The following is a 12,673-nucleotide window of genomic DNA, read 5'->3' on the forward strand; positions in this document are numbered from 1 at the left end:
CCTTCATATTTTAACTTTCTTCGATGTGCACTGATTTTGCATTTCTGATTCTTTCTGGTAGCAACTAAATATTTCTTGTGAAATCTTATTTCCCTCCTGAATATAAATTACTATCCGTTTGGCATGTCAGTAAAAATAACTAAATGTTTGCTAATTTTTATATTAAGGCTATATGTTATTATAAAATCTTATATATATTATAATCAAATATATTTGACTGTAAATAATTAATTTTCTTCTCTGCGCAATATTTACTCGTATATTTAATGTCATCAGGAATCTCTTGCTGTCTCCTTTAGTACATGATACTTAGGATGAGTCCAACAATTTTCAACACTATCCCGAAATTTAAGAAATGTAGTTTATTTAGGGATTGTCCCATCACTTCACAAACAACGATATGATTCTTCTAAATGGAAATTTTGCGCCTCCTTCTGTGTGCCAGGAATGGAAAATGTTTCATTCTAAAATTCTGTAACATCAATTTGGCGCCTCCTGGATGCTGCAATCAAGACAAATGTCCCTCTTGCCCTACCCTAGCTACACCTCTGTTTGGGTCCCGCAGAGCAAACATGTTAAGTGCAATATTTGCCACATCATCAAACAATGATGAAAGCCATATATTGGTTGTAAATTACTATCCGGTTGGCATATAAGTAAAAATGACTACAGCTTTATTAAAATTTCTTTAATTCCATGACCAGTCTGACTGTCAAGAATTTATTTTCCCTTCTGTTCCATATTTACTATCATATTTCATCTCATCAGGCCATTTTTGCTATCTCCTCTTCAATGTCTCTCATATCAAAGAACAATGAACAAAATCCCGTATTTTCGTCGAATTATCCAGATAACTCTCAAAAGGGTGCCTTCTGAACATATCAGAGCAGTATAGGACACGTTTGGAAATTTTTATGTTTTTGAACTTTGTATGCTTATAGAAAATGTTACGTTTCGCAAAATGCAAACTTGTATATATCATTTTAAAGAGAATGTATTACTGAATTCAATGCAAAACACAAAATTCAATTATTTGCTATACAAAAAACGTTATATGTACTTTAATATAAATAAAGAACGCAGTTACGAAGTGGTTTGTAATGTCTAGCTTTCCTGGCCAATCACTGTTCTTGTTCTGAGAACCAATCAAATGTTAGTGACTGCCAGTAGAAGCTGACATCATGTTTACAGTTGAAACAATTCATTATTTTGCTTTGTTCTGTAAAAGGAGGACCTGTTTCTTATACACTGCAATTACAGGTAGGAATTTTTGTAAAAACTTTTAATATTTAGTCAAGAAGCAATGACGTCAAATAAAAAAGTAGATTGGACACCTAGAAAGAGATGTAATATTATTGTGTTACGAGAAAGTGGTCTTTCCTATGCTGAAATTGCAAGACAGGTGGGGGTTCAGTGACTACATCTGGAGTCCGAAAGTTTTATTTACGATATCAGGAGACAAATTCAATAAAAAACAAAGAAGGAAAAGGCCGAAAAAGGTGCACCAATCTATTGATGATAGAAGAATAAAAAGACTATGTCTCCAAGATAGAAAAATGTAATCAGCGGCCATTAGAAGTGATCTGAATGATGCTGGTGTTTCTGTCAGTTCAAGAACAATAAGGAGAAGATTAGCAGATGTTGGACTGAGAGTTAGAATTCCACAGAAAAAGTTTTATCTTAATTTTCATCAACGAAAAAAATACTACAGTGGGCAAAGGAACACATTAATTGGACAGATGATCAGTGGTCACAAGTTATATGGAGTGATAAAACTAAGATATAGTTATTCGGTAGTGATCGGCGAAAATATGTAAGACGTAGAATAGGAGAAGAGCTACATCCTGACTGCATTCAAGCAACTGTGAAGAACACAGTTAGTGTTATGATTTGGTCATGCATGTCAGCAGATGGCATTGGGCGCCTTTATGTCATCGATGGGACACTGAATGCCAGAAAATACATTGACACTATTCTAGAACCAAAAATTTTACCTTCCATCAGAGAGCTCTTTCCCAACAATGCTTCGTTTATTTTTCAGCAGGATTCTTCTCCTTACCACACGACCAAAATATCGATAGAGTGGTTTCGTACAAAGAGCATTAAATTGTTGTTATGGCCAGGGAACAGTCCTGACCTCAATACTATCGAAAATTTGTAGCAACGTTTGAAAACTCTTGTACGAATAAGGCGCCCATCAAATAAAAGGGAACTAATTGAGGCTATAATTGTTTCCTGGCATCATGTAATAACGAAAGAAGAGCTTAAAACTCTTGTCAGCTCAATGAAACGTCGATGTGAAGCTGTAATCAAAAATAAAGTGTACCCTACTAAGTACTGATAACTCACTGCAGTCATCACTATCTAATGTATATTGATAGCTATTAACGTTTAACTTTCTTTGTATTACAAATAATAGAATTTTGTGTTTTATATTGAATTCAGTAATAAATTCTCTTTAAAATGATAGATACAAGTTTGGATTTTGCGAAACGTAACGTTTTCTATAAGCATACAAACTTCAAAAGCATAAAAATTTCCAAAAGTGTCCACAATTTTGGCCACCACTGTATATGCTGCAATGAACGACAATGCTGGTAGCTATAGCCGATGATAAATTTTGTATTTTATAATTTTGAAAGGAAAGCCGCTGCCAAATCATAGACTATCGAGAGTTATCATATTTAAAGCCCATAAAGAAAACGATGGCTAACATCTATAGTTACAAATCTATGCAGCCTTTAGAAGACTTGTCGCTATGTCTGTATATAAGAGAAACTTGGGGTTCAAGGGACCCTTTATTTAAAACTAAATATGATGGACAGAAGTCACGCCTTGTTCGTCAGCTTTTATGGTGAGAAAAACAAAATCAATCAATACAAATGTAAAGCTCAAATTTAAAGAAATTAATAGCGAAGGTTGCACACAGCAATTTACGCGAAGCTGACTCAGAACTTCATCGCCGCGGATTCAACTATCGACATTTATAATACAAGAACGAAGAGAGGAATCCTTACGTAAAGTAGCAAACCTTGTAATGTGGTTACAAGTGGCAGAACACGCACTATCTTAACAATATTAAACCACCACATAAATATATTTGAACTAATTTGTATTCTGGCAGGAAAGCGGAGAGATAAAAGTAGCAATACAAAAGCAAAGAATAAAATAACTGTGTGATGTATGGGTGACGCCAACCAAATAGATGTATAGAAGGCACTGGCTCTCAATCTGAAGGCTCCAAAAGTTTAGTTTCAGAGAGGGAGACCGACAGAGAGGTAATAGGGAAGGCTCTTGGAAGCCATTAATGAAACTGAAATTAACTTGTCTTACTTTATATGTTTCAGTTATTAGTATTGCATTCAGTTATTAGTTTTGTGTTTGTGCAATAAATGTGCAATAACTATAATTTTTTGTATTTTGATACAAAAAATTATAGTTATTTCTCTATGAGGCGGAGGATGAAGAAAGAGGTGATATTACACGCTCTAGTGTCTTGAAACATGCTAATTCTTGACTTTCTCTTTCTAATGGTATGGCCCAATAGCCTTTGATTGAGTAAATCAATGATGGATAGCTTTGGCTTTTCCAATGTGGAATAAGAGCTCTTTGGGATTTTCCATGGGAAGGTCTTCTGGTTTCGTTACTGTATTAAGGGATCTAAAGTCAATGCAGAGGAGAAGATTACCGTCTTTCTCTAGCTGCGCTAATTTTTATTTCTCAAGTTCAACCTATTGAGCTTCTAAGGCTAACTGTGCATCCCTAGCTTTTATTTCATTTTCAATTTTTTGAGCTTCTAGGGCTAACTGTGTATCTCTAGCTTTTATTTCATTTTCTTCTCTAATTTTCTTCCCTCAACTACTGAGTTTAATAATCCAATTACAAATTCTGAATCATCTTTAAATATTTTACTGTCCTCAATTTTACCTTTAAATTGAACCACTGTTAAGCCAACGGTTGGTGTAACTTCAAATCCCCAAGAAGGTTTACTAAATCTTCTTTCTTAGTATTCTTATACATTTCAATTCATATATATATATATATATATCCTACATACATACATATATATATATATATATATATATATATATATATCTTCAATACATCTATACTTTAAGTAAATAAAATCAAAAGCTTCCTACCTGCTTCTCTTGAAGTTTCTCTACCGTCATCTAATGCTCTGGTACTCATAAGAGAGAGAGAGATGTCATAAGGATGGCTCGTGGGAGACATTAATGAAACCGAAACTGTATTACTTTATATATTTCAGTTATTAGTATTGCAGTTTAGTATTAGTTTTGTGTTTGTGCAATAAATGTTTAAAATACAAAAAGTTGAAGTTATTTCTCTATGAGGCGGAGGATGAAGAAAGGGGTGATAATACGAACTGGTTACTCACATTTTTTAAATGAATCTCACAATCTAAATAAATGGCGGAGGTTCTCTAAATTCTATAGGATATTGAAATTGGGCTGAGCAGAAAAGAATTAAAAGTGATTTAATACATATTTTGCGAAGTTATAAAGAAAGCAATGAGATGATCAAACATTATTTCAGTAGTTATTATGGAACAATACATATTTCACCTTCAGAAATCGATTACGGTCATTCATAAATTTAAAACTGGTTTTGTATTTTTGCAATGAATGGATGTTTTCGAAGCAGCAATTTAATCTAAATTGGAAGAATGCCCTCTGCTGAATTCCTTGGCATGATTGTTTGCACTCTTGGCATGCACTCTTGGGCAATGAGAATTGTTTCAAGGAAATTTGTAATAGCAATAGCTCATGAAGGTTCTGAAAACTTTTACGAGAAAGAAATCTGTAGTACCGAAGATTGCGATACAGATGACGCAAAATCTGACGCGGATAGTCCAGTTTGATAGCTTAAGAATTGGATCAGTTAGTTTGAAAAATAAACTTTTGTAGTACTGCAGGACTAAGGGTTGGTATACAAGATCTTTATCATAAGTTAAAAATATTGCAGATTTTCTTTTTCTTAAGTTCTTTAAATTTATTTTAAACAGATAACAACCTCTAAGTGCAAATTGCATAGCCCAAGAGGACAATTTTTTCGATGCAAGTAGTCTGTCGGATGAGTAAGAATACATAATGTGCAACTAAAACGAATAACTCTGAAACCAAAAACAGAACTGATCTTTTTGACGTGTTTAATACAGTAGTATTAGTATGTTTTTTATATATACTTTTTAATCTGCTCTGATTTAACCTTTAAAGCAGCTTTCATAAATAATACATATACCATACCCTTTCCGCTTGCTAATAATATGGAATAAAATTAGAAAAAAGAAAGGGGTAGCAGATGATACAAAAGCTTAAACAACATATACTGAAACTGAATGGATTAACTGCATAATTTATTTTTAGGCGCTAAGAATTTTAGCAAGTATTATATTATATCTGCTATGACTAGTATTATATTATAATGTAACAATAAGACAGAATTTTTCTTCATAAAATAGTATTTCCTAATTAATTAGTATTAAAACATAATAATTTTTATCAACAGACTTAAAAAATACAATAGCTTACTGTTTATAGCACAGTTTATCAATTTTATATTGTAAAATAGATGCTGTTTGTTAGTTTGTTATTACAGTTTTTTGTTTATTGTTAGATATATGTATACATACATGCATGTATATATGACATTTTAATGTATATATGACATTATAAAACGCTGGTTGCGCATTTATCCTCTTTTACAAAAGTGCTGATTATTCCATACTTTTTAACATGATGTGATAATCAAATATGAAAATAAAATGTGAATTTAAATATTGGTGTCTTTCTATTCATTTGCATAGCCAGAGAAAAATTTAGTGGAATTTTAGAATTATTTATTGATTATCTAATAATTTTATTTGAAAATAAAGTGGCTTACCTTTTCTCCAACTCATAATTTCATAAAGATTAGTCAAAAACGCAGAGGCGAAGATTACCGTCTTTCTCTAGCTTTAGTGGATACGTAAATGAATAATAATAAAGATATTCTTTTAATAAACATATTTATCTGATAATAAATAATTCATTTGGGAAACTAGAGAATTTAACTATTCACTTGTTGGTACTCGAGCCAAGATCTTCTATTTTCCAGTTGAATATGCTAACCACAAGAGTATGAATGGGGGAATTCGATAATTTCTTTATATTTTCCCTAGTTAAAGGGTGACCGGCTAAAGCCATTAGCTTTATTTTACCAAATCTGATTCACATTTTAGTTCGGGTGCTACCGTTAATTTAAATATTTTGTCATAAGAGAAATCAATGGGTTAATGTCGGAATTAAAAGCGCAGATATCACATTTGCTAGATGGATGGGATAACCACTCATACCATGCGTAGAGGGCTGCAATAATTCTCTGAAACTATTAATATATGAGATCACATGAACAATATGTCATATAAAAAATTTCTTTGAAGTAACTTATGCATAACAAACCAATCCCATATATTATCAACTTCAATTCATTGGACTTCTTAGGTCCCGTGCGGTTATGAATATATCAAATAATTTTATTGCTAATTTTATATACCGTTTCATTAAGTAATACATAATTGTCATAATTTCAGGTATCTTTTGCTATATGGTATTTTGTTTGTAAATGATGTCACTAGTCTAGAACAAATGAATTTTTCCTCGCAGTTAGTCAGCTTAATTCAGAGCAATTTCTCGTGTTACATGGAAGGGTGGTCCTATTAAAGTTTTGCAGCTTATTCTAAAATACAATCTCCAGAATAAGTTCCAAATTTTGAAATATTATAATGAACATTTGTCACATAAGCGCTGATGCTTGTGAGAAGAATTTACTAAATAAAAACAATTTTCAAAGTATTTTCGAACAAACTGCTTATTTTGCATGTAAGAAGTATTCAAAAGCTATAAATGTTTACAGAGTCCTAGCTAGGATTTTCAGCGCCTAGTGAAAACAGATTTCGCGCTCCATAATGCTTGTCAAGAACGGAAAATATTTAATTCTAAAATTTTGTAGCATCAATTTGGCACACCTTGAAAGCTGTACCCGGGGAGAGATTCCCCCCCCTTGTCCCACTCTAGCTACGCATTGAATGTTACGCATTCAAGAAATCCTTCTTCTGCCTCCATTATAGAAACTTCAGCAATCAAGTATATTTGTACGACTTCGTAGAGCGTTTCGAGAACAAAAAAACAGCAAAATAATGTTATAATTTTAAAATATTAGAATTACAATTTTTCCTCAAAAATAAACGTTAATTTATTTACGAATATATAATTTTTTTTAGTTATTTGTTTGTATATCAAAAAAGGCGGTAAATTCAGGGACCGCTTCGAGCGACAATATGCCTAGTTACACCTCTACCTGCCCACTGTAAAACGATGGGAAACGCGCTCAAACAAATATTCCTATAACTTTAGCCGCGCACTATAAACTTGGTCATTTGTCTGTACTATAATTGGTCTAAAACTACGTAAAGACGTTCCCCTCTCAATGAAATCAAATAGACATGACCGCGTATCTACCGAGGACCACAGGACGGTTTTCTCCGTTAAGTTGGAGGTAATAGGCGCTACCGGTTTGTTTTAGTCAATACTATATCCGCTAGATCGTAGAATGGGCTCCTGGGATGAAAGCCAGCTATTCAATATCTGGCTCAAGTCTGAACAGTATGGTGGATGATCGAAAAATTCTCAGACAAACAAGCTGATCAAATCTTGAGTTTGAGCCACAGTCTTGCTTTATCATGATCCTGAAGACCTTGATTTGCAAGATGTTTAATCTAGATTAAGGAATGCTTGGTTTTGGATAGATCGATAACGTTTTCTTAGCATCTCACGGTATGAACATGGCTTGTGGCAAAACGTTTACTAAAATGCTCCCTATCTGTCCAAAAAGCACATTTAAATGACTTCGCGCTTTAAAACTTTCTCTTTTGCTTTTCCTCCAACCAGCAGCATATGCCGTCACCTATTTGGTTGATTGTTTGACTCAAGTCAAGCAAGATACTTATGCCTTATGTCCTGTGGCAGTAGAACTCAAGAAATGATCATGTTTCTTGTTAAAGAAGGTAAAAAGTTTTAAAACACTTGCTAATTTTTTCTGTTTGTGTTTTGCTATCAATAGCACATTGTGAGCGCAATTTCTTGAATTCTAACTTCTTAGACACTATTCAAAACGAAACTGACCTTGCAATTTGTGAAAATTCGAACGGATATTCCAAGTATATATCTCCTGCCATCCGTCACGGGCGTCTTCTCGATCATTCCTGAACAATCTCACTCTCTTCGCAGATTACTGTCTTCATTTTCATAGCTTAAAAAACATATTCTTAGTTTTAACGCTTCGTATTGTTAAGCACCAAATAACTGGACTTATTTTACAGTTGGCGAACACTCGATTTTTTTAAAAGATTATTTTCAGAATCAAAAAAATATAATTTAAAATAATATTACATAATAATACATAATATTTCATAATTTAAAAATTGTCAGATCATTTCCCTACCATCTGTGCTAAGAGACTTTTTATCCGAAAATATAATTAAAATCAAATTTAGCTTTTCTCTTATTTATATATACTACTACCTTGGACAACCTCAGTAGAACAGAAAGTGAAGTAGGTATTACCTTTAGAGTTAAAAATATAATTCTTATTTCAAATATAGAGAAATAAATATCTTAAACCACTTTTCATCCAGGTGAGGCCAATGATACAAGTTCTTCTTTTTGTTTACTTTTTCAGGCACGTTTCAATATTCGGAATTTTTCTTTGTATGCAAGCGTCAAACTTTTGTATCTTTTAGCTACATTTCAGCTGGCTATTTGACGGTAAAGGGGGTTCCCGAAAAGAAAAATTTACTTTCTTCTGCAGAGTGCTTCAATCGGTTTCGAATTTTTCTTTCTTCTTTTCTTCTCAGGACTTCTTATCGTATGCGCAAATTTTTTGCGTTCTCATTGTACGGAAAGGGACAAAAACCTCGCATTCCTTTCTTCTCTCAGCAGAATCGAATTGGAAGTATAGGAGTAGAAAAGAAAAAAGCCTTCGGCGTGATATTCGAAAAGTGAATACGATTTGACAAGTGTTTAGTGTGGTTAGTCTTTCATGGACCAGTCACGAAAAACCGGAACGTCTTCTTGAAATATAACAGTATTGAATATCCAGTACTTTAATCTTTTCCTGGAGAAAACTAATAAAATAGGAAATATTGTGGGAAGAAAATATTTATAAAATTGAGTTTGCACTTTAAGATAACGTGAACTCCGGAAAATTCTTTTTAAGATACGTGACTCACAAACAGCATCAGATGAACATGAAAGTACTTCAAATTTCAATGTGTAGACTATACATATAATAAAAGAAATACCCCAAAGTATTGTTATTATAGAAATATTCAGATCTCATGATTCAAGACGTAGACTTTGTTAACACTGCATGAATTTCAGTTGTGAAGATACATTTAAGCCATCATCCTTGTATATTTTTTTGTGCTGCGAAATGTTTACTAGGTTGAAGTAAAATATAGAAGTAATTTTCTGCATTTTGCATCTCCTACAGAGTATTCATGTTGTATCCCTTTCATGAAATCTATTTTCTAAAGGGATCTGGTTAAATATAAATAAATCAAGCTTTTTTATCTTTTTATCTTATCTTTCTTATCTTTTTATTTTCTTATTTAATAAAGAAATTAAGCTTCAAGAAATTAATATATTTAATTAATTAATATTATTAACTGTAATATTAATATTGTTTAATATTATTAACTGTAATATTATTAATTTAATATTATTAACTGTAAAATTCAGTTATTCTGAAACCGCTCATGAAAAACGTTTAACATTTAATAACTGGGTTGGCTTCCTAGCAATATGCCACATTAGGTATTTGCTGTATTTCAAGATCCATATGTAATATTTGTAAACTTATTATTTAATTACATTAATGTAATTAATATATGCAATATAATTGAAACAAAATCTAAACCATTTCAATTTTAAAGGTTGCCCAAAAGAGGTTCTTAAAGTTTTTACGCATTCGTTGATCTCGTAATCTACCAGTCTGCTGCTACACTCACTCCTACTAACCCATTTTTTTTTTGTCTTTTTAGCTTTATTATTAAGCATAATTTTACCCGCATTTAGGCCATGGTCAATTCAATAACAAAATTACAAAAAATTTAAAAGCAGTATAATAGTATACGTTTAGAATTCCCGATGCAAAGTTAAGCGTTGGCATACATTTTTCAGTTTTATTTATTTTTTTTTTCCTTTCTTTCGCAGTTCATGATATCTCTGTTCAGTTTAGTAAGATGGTTTTACAAAACTTTCTTTGGCTTTCATTACTAATGATTTGTGTGTTTACTTTATTTATTAAATATTATGTTCTTGGCACGTACGCCCCACAAGATTCGATTCAACAGCAAAATAACAAAATATTTAAAAACAGCCTATCTTTACAATTTCTGACAGATAGTCTCGCGCGTTGGAGATAAAAACTTCTTTTTCCGATACAGGGTTGTCACTGCTCGCTATAAAATTATCGAGGTTGTTATTGAAAAATTAGTTTAAGTTTTACAAAATATGAAATAAATAATAAAACAAATTCAAAATTCGGACATCCAAATGTCCATGTTTGATAGACAACCGCGTTAGCCAAAATTTGAAGGCTCTAGGTACCGTTGGTTTTTACCAATGCGAAAAACATCCATACATTCATGCAAATTCTTCGTTGTTTAATTCCTTTAAATATATAATACAGGGCAATAAAAAGTGAAAAAGTGTTACACCGTTTACAGTGATTCAAAGCAAAATGCCGCTTAGCTTGGGACTTAGCTTGGGACTAACATCTCTTTAGAGCTAACAATTTAGACTGTGCCAGAATCACAAAAAGTCTCGATGCTTTTGGAAAATGCAATGTGCAAGAAGATACAATACTTAGGAAATATGACTGAAATTTTTAAGAAGAAATCATTAGACAAGTAAAGAATATTAATCATGTTATTGCTGCTAAAAATCATTTACAGAATGAAGAAAAAAGGTTTACAATTTCAGAAACTCTGTTTCTCAAACTAGTTCTATCCTGGTATGTCATGGGTAGCAGAAATATTAAATAATATGACACATAAAACAAGCACACTAGCATATAGTGTATATAGAGTATCAGTATTCAACACTGTGAAGAAAATACTTGTGTAGCATTTTATTGCTTAACACGTATATTGAATGAACTTCTGAAACACCCTATAGCAAAAGAAAACATTCCTCAGATTATTCTACGGATATTGCTTACAGGCTCACTGCATTTCCTCAAAACGTCTCAGATTATCCACCGGAACTCCACGAACACACTCTTGAGAGTACTTAATATGGCAGAATCTCATTCTCATAAGTCCCTCCCCCTGGAAAATCGACAGGAACTTTATAAGAATTTAAATAGTGTTCAGCTTTCAAATTCATGAAATGTTCAATAAAATAATATACAGAGGAAGAAAATAAGCAAGAACGAATATTAAATAGTATAATACAAATATGTAAAACCCAGTTACAAAATGTTTACGTTTTTTTGGGTTTATTTGATTACGGCAAAGCCACGAAGGCTATCTGCTAAAGAAAGGGATGCTTTCGTGGCAGACCTTCTAAGAGAAACTGGCTCGTGTGCACGTTACACATGGGAAAATCAACGAAAACACCCAAGCATCTAGCCTGTTTTTGCGGTATTCGAACCCCGGACCGAACTACCAGTGTTTAGCGATGTTATCGCTCGGCCGCCTGGTGGGTTAAATTGTTTAAGAGGTACTTAGTTATCTTATATTGCAGTTTCTCAAAAAAATATGAAACTGCCAAGTTAAATAAAATTATGTTTTAGAATTATATATTAAATATTAAGAAATATGAAACAGAGTAGAGAATATCAAAATAATAAACTTTGAAAAAAACGTTCTGAGGAATTTTCGAAGAATTAACTATAATTGAATTAAATTATGAGATCAATTATTATTGGTGTTGTTGCTAATGCTATAGTCAGCCCATGCCCATGAAACCTCTTGTTGCAAAGAGCGCAAGCTTAAGCATGTCATTGGCAACAGTTTTGAACAACTTATCAGGTTCAGTGTTCCGTCTTACTTTCTTTGGGAACATGCACAGACCTGACTCGGAACAGGGAGCTTACTAAAGCTAAGTTCAATAAATGTGGGAAGTAGACAAGATACACAGGAAGGGTATACGAAACCCTTTATTTTTCACTCTTTACAATAATTCCCGTACTTCGGAATACAGAAACCAACTACTTGTGGTCTGAACGTAAGAATATAAAAATATTTAACTAAACTCTAACTTAACTTTGGAATAATAAACAAGGGCCTACGTGGAAGATTGGCCGTATATTAACAGGAAGCCGTATGTAGTCCAGAGAACTGTTAACACTACAATACGTTTTAAAATTATCACGAGGATTAAACCTCTGGCCTGGAAGGCAACCAGCCACCGAGAAAACTGCTAAGGTAAGCGGCCTGCTTCGACTAACTCCTTCCTCTCTCTCGCTTGGCAAAAAGCCACTACTTAAGTACTTGGCGTTCGCCAGACAAATTTGCATAAATAATTTAAAGCTTTTAATTCTGGCCGGGAGTAGAAAATAAGAAGTGATAGTAAAGATTTAAAATAAAAATAAGCGTTAGTAAAAC

The sequence above is a fragment of the Stegodyphus dumicola genome, chromosome 4 (assembly GCF_044657685.1).
Source record: "Stegodyphus dumicola isolate Sdum_Otavi_A_Nest chromosome 4, ASM4465768v1".
Classification (NCBI taxonomy): Eukaryota; Metazoa; Arthropoda; class Arachnida; order Araneae; family Eresidae; genus Stegodyphus; species Stegodyphus dumicola.